Source organism: Xyrauchen texanus, chromosome 30, assembly GCF_025860055.1.
Source record: "Xyrauchen texanus isolate HMW12.3.18 chromosome 30, RBS_HiC_50CHRs, whole genome shotgun sequence".
Taxonomy (NCBI): domain Eukaryota; kingdom Metazoa; phylum Chordata; class Actinopteri; order Cypriniformes; family Catostomidae; genus Xyrauchen; species Xyrauchen texanus.
Genome location: NC_068305.1, coordinates 14,573,094 through 14,578,708, shown reverse-complemented (window position 1 = coordinate 14,578,708; position 5,615 = coordinate 14,573,094).

Below are 5,615 nucleotides of genomic sequence, written 5' to 3'. Positions count from 1 at the left end.
CACACTTTAAATGCAGTGACACTTGTGTCATCATATAAGTAAAAAGAAAGATTACAAAAGACCATACTATTTGTATTTGTAATTTTCTTTCCAAAAAATAAGTTACTGGAAAGTTACTTTTAGTAATTGTGACATCAATATATATCAGGATTTAGAACAAAGTACAATATACCACATTCAGGTAGACAAAAGAGGGTGAAATAAGAATATTTTTCAGCACTTTTATTTTTTGTTTGTTTGTGGTGTTTTAACACTCTTTCAGCATCCCGTTGAGCTTGCTTCCAATTTGAATATAGGCTGCTTAGGTCACAAAACCATGGCAACAGCTGCCAATATTAAACAGACACACTTTCTCCCCTGCACCTTCAAAGGGCTCCTCCATCAGGGGAGAGGTTTTAGATTATGTATTTTTTTCTAAGTGGGTCAGAATCCTGCCCCAGGGGCCATGCTGAGACATTTGTATAGGTAACACAAACAAATGCCACTGCACCAAAACCATCCACTAGGTGCTCTTTCACCAGTAAAGGATACTCATATTGTAAGATTAAGTGGGTCAAAGCAAGAGATATACAAAGAGACATAAACAGGACAGTAAGTGCTGAGAACAAAACACAATAATTATTGTAAGTGCAGCAAAACTACCGACGTGTCCTACTTACGATCAGAAAGAGGCATGCTAAAGCTTACACTCAGAGAACTGAAGTGGGCTTGGAGGAAGACACAGATAATTATGTCAACCCCAATACTAGATGAGTCACTGATTGCTGTGTCTGATGGTGTTTTTGATCAAAATATTTTCTGTTTTCTTTTCCACAAACAAAGGCCTGAACTTCAGTTCAGAAGTAAACAACTCAGTTGTGTGGACATGCTACTGCCATGGTACCCTAAGATGTTGGCTGCAGCCGAAAGTTGTAAATTGATGAATTGTAAGGCTGTCCAAGACCATCTTACTTATGAGGTGCCTTCATACGCTAATCGATGCCTGTGAAGTCATTGACGTACTGGGTAGTGAAGCATCAAGGCATTCGGGTGCAGCCATAACCTACAGGAATGTCCACCTGAAAACACCTAAAGGTTTTATCCATTGTTTGGAACATGGTTTAGGTGGTTGAGTAGGGACCTGGCTGTGGTGGTAGACCATCTTGGTCAAAGCCCTGTTGGAAAAAATAGGCCATATCAGCTTCGTCATACTAGTTTGATATGGTGGAAGGTTATAGAACATGGAAGCCTGTTTGTTGCTTGTTCATAGTGGATTAGAGCTGTTTTTCCCCAATCCCGGTTTGGAGTATCCCCAACAATGCACACTTTTGATGTCTCCCTTATATGACTCCAGGACCAAAGTTATTAATGGTTGCATTTGGTTAACTAAATAAAATGGTTTGCATTTCTCTAAGAGCGTGTTATTTCTCAATAACATATTTTATCCACGAATATGGTCTTAAAAGTCTTAAATATGGCCACATAATGCATATTGGGATTTTCTGATGTGGTTGCTTCTTTAATGCCAAAAATAAAAGGCACCAAACTTTACATCAAACATCTCATCTAAGCCGAGCAGGCAACAAAATAATGGCAAAGCAATAAATTAAATAATTTAGTGGTATTCTTCTTAATACATTTCAATGAGCTAAAAGACAAATGTACTTCATTCAAAAAAATATTGAAAACAGATTGGGTCTTTATAAATTTAGCTTTATGTATAAAAAATATTAGCAAGCCCAGTATAATTATGCAATTAATAATATACTCATTATCTTAGTTTCTCATGATAATCCCAAAAGTAAATATATAGGGAATAGGGAGCGATTGATCAGACTGTTCAGGAACGGACTAAAAGCTTAAGGCCAGCTCATTAAAGTCATGTGTGTCTGAGTGGTCAATGACACGCAGCAGCAGCGGAAAGATAAATATTTTTTGTCTTGCACAGTGTGTGCTGTAAGCAGTCATGAAACCGTGCCTGATGTCTTGTGAACACCAGCACTGCTGCTTCAATCCATTCAGCCACACACGTGGCCTTTCTCCCATTGAAAATATGGAACATGCTGATACCGAGGAACCATGTAAAACCAACTTTTGTTATTTAAAGTTTTTATCATGACTGAAAAGGAGAGGATTCATACTGAAACAAGATAATAAGCTGCTGCATTCTTTAAACATTAAGAGAACGTAAAGACGGCACAAAACCTGCCAAATGTATTTCAACACCTAAGTAAATGAACAACGACCGATCAAACAAAGACAAAATCTAAACATGTGAATAAAGATTTCTGCCATATTCGTTTGTAAATGCAATATTCTATTTAATTATCAAATCAAAATTCTCTTGGCTAAAAAATCTGAGGGTACTCTAATTGGGCATGATGCCTCTGGGCAGGGTTACAGAAGTGATACAGTAAAATAGGCAGTGATGTGTTGTTGTGGAGACGATCAGATGCCAATGTCTACCACAGTGTGACATCACAATGTGGAGGAAGTAAAGAACAATTCGTTTTGGCAGCTTGTTTTCAACAAATGCTCATTTTACAGTGAGGAGGAAGTTGTGAGTTCTGAAACTTACAGTGAGTTTTTATAGTTCATTGAACTGTTATATATCAAAAGAACAAGGAAACTTTTATTCTTCATTTCAATTTTGGGAGACCTTTCTCCCTGCCCACACATTCACACTTGCTATGTGTGGTTTCAGTGGCTCTTCTGCTGTGGAAATGAACTACAACTTGCCCAAAAGTGAATAACATGAAGAAGACCTACATATACAGTGAGTCGTAAACACAGACACACATGCACACAGTCTTAATTCTGAGGACCGTGACACCTCTCAGCAAAGGGGTCTTCCTCTGTTGCCATAGAAATGGTTGGTGGGTAGCTGTCTGCTGGAAAATCCTCCCACAAAGAGCAAATCCATCACCCTCCTCCATTTTCCTTTGTGAGAGGCCCAGAGTGCAGCATCACATTTGTCTGACAGCCAGAAACATGTGGCACTCTTTATGGGCCCATCACTCAATAACAATTGGCTCCTCTAGGGGAGGAAACTGATCACTGGGCAGCAGATTCGGTTATCAGGCTTTTTGTCTGCTGGTTTAGATGTTTTATTCTATGCCTTTGAATTCAAGCATCAATGAAATTGTAGATATGCTACATGTGAAATCAAATCTACAGAGATGATTGAAGATGAATAGGCTATAGCAAACAAACATTTACTCATTTTCCGAGCAAACATGCTTGAACTCTCGTACTGTCATAGTAATACATTTGATGAGGAATGTATTGACCGTTGACAAAATATGCTGAAAATGTTCTTTCAACCCTTGTGTTCTTTGACCGATGAAAATTGCAAAGCAAAGATTAATATAGCTATACTGGCCTCAAAATTACATGGTGGTTATGGCTAATGTTGACGTTAGCTTAGCCTTCTAGCTACTGTCTTCTCTAAACATGCAGACATTTTCACTCTCAATCTAGAGGCTTTGAAAGATGTGCTCTGGACACAAACCAAACAAATCAGACTTTTACCGGCAATGACAGTGTTTGCTTTAGTCATTATTTCATTCGGAAGCTGTAAGATGCTGAACCAATTCCTTTTCTCTGCACTCCCTGCAGATCCTCTGGTCTTGCTCTCTTGTTCAATTTTAATTGGATCTATGATTGACGGGGAGCATCTTGGTGTTTCTTATGCAATTTTACATCTGGTAATGAGGTTCTGCATCCCTTCTCTGTGGATTTTGGCAAGGTTGAGGAGGTAAATTACTAAATTAACTAGTCCAGAAAAGGGAAAGGGGAACCTTTGGCCTACCATGGTGCCCAATGGTGGGTAGAATAGCCAAAACTGTACTCAAGTAAAAGAACAATTACTTGAAAAAAGTAATTACTCAAGTAAAAGTAATGATGTTAATAAAAAAAGAGTAAAAAAGTAACCAATTAAAAGAATACTTAAGTAACTAGTTACCTTCATATGTAACATAATGAATGTTTAATCTCCAATATTCCATTACATAAAATAAATGCAACATGTATTACAGAATATTGTTACTACTAATAATAATTTAATAATATTTTTTATTGTTGTTAATTCTTTCATCATTCAGCATTATGTTGTTCCAAACCTGTATGACTTTCTTTCGTCAATGCAACACAGTTAAGGAGATGGCAGACCGAATGCTATCCTCAGTCACTATTTACTTTTAATGCATGTTTTTTTATCCTCCATATTTTAAAGGGAATGGTGACTGAGGCTGTCAGTCTCTAACGTCTTTTGGGTTCTACAAAATACAGAAAGTCACACAGATTTGGAACAACATATCGGTGGGGAAATGATGACAGAATATTAATTTATGGCTGAACTATCACTTTAAGGATGGTTGTCAGATTTGGAAAAATCTGTAAATTAGAATAGAAGTTTGGAAACCAGTTGCTAGTAATTATTACGGTGACAAATGTGAACAATATTCCACAGGCCCAATCATATATAATGACACGGATATGTGTTAATCTTATTTAAATTCAGAAAAAAGTGTTTGTTTTGAGCACATGCTGCTGCAGTCATGAACTCATGAACTCTGGAGTGACAGAGCGCAACTTTAAAGTTAAAGGTAAAAGTCCCATTCAAAAATCTCTAAATAAATGACACGTTTTTTAAAACGTATTTAATTAAAACCAGTAATGCAGCGCAAGGAACATTGCCCATTGTAATGAAGTAAAAGTTAAAAAAAATTAAATAAATCATTAGAAATGTACTTGTGAGAAAAATACCCAAGTTTAAATCCATTCTTAAAAATTAATTTTATCCAAAAAATATTATATGTGTATATGTAACAGAGTAAATGTAACGTGTTACTACCCACCTCAGATGGTGCCTCTCTCCATCCAAACATGTAGGTTTTTTTCAGATGATATTGACCTGACCTCTTTCACGATTGCGTGGATTCCCATTGAGATGACCTTGTTTCGACAACAGAATTTTGCCATGCAAAGATATTTGTAACTACGCCTTTAGACATCTCCAACAAAAACAGATATTCTGATGGAAATATGATGTAAATATATCACTTACAAGATCCAAAAAGGACATGTACAGCACTCTGCGCATGCTTTAGGATGTGTAATAAAGTTTCAAATCATGATCGCACCAAAGAGACTTCAGATGTCATTTGTGGTGAAAAAGGATTTCCATTTTGGTCTATTTCTCCCCAAAAACCAATCATATCACCTCAGAAGACACAGATTTAATCACTTTTATCGTATTTATCATTTTATCACATGGATTAAGAACACATTGTTCTTCTCTCATCCACCACACAATCCCGATGTTACACATGTCAACCTGCCAATGGAAATCTGAACTACATTGACAGTGAAGCTAGAATAGTCACTCTCATCTGCAGAGTAGACGTTATACAATGTCACCTTTATGTTCATTTGGAGCTTGGAAGAGTTGGACCCCATTGACTTGCATTGTGTGGATATATTCACATCATATCTGCATAAAAATATCTTTGTGTCTCGCAGACGACAGAAAGTCATACGAGTTTGAGACCGCATATGGGTGAGTAAATGATCAGAGAATTTAATCATTATAATACATTTTAATAGTGTATGTTATTCCCATGACAAACATGTTT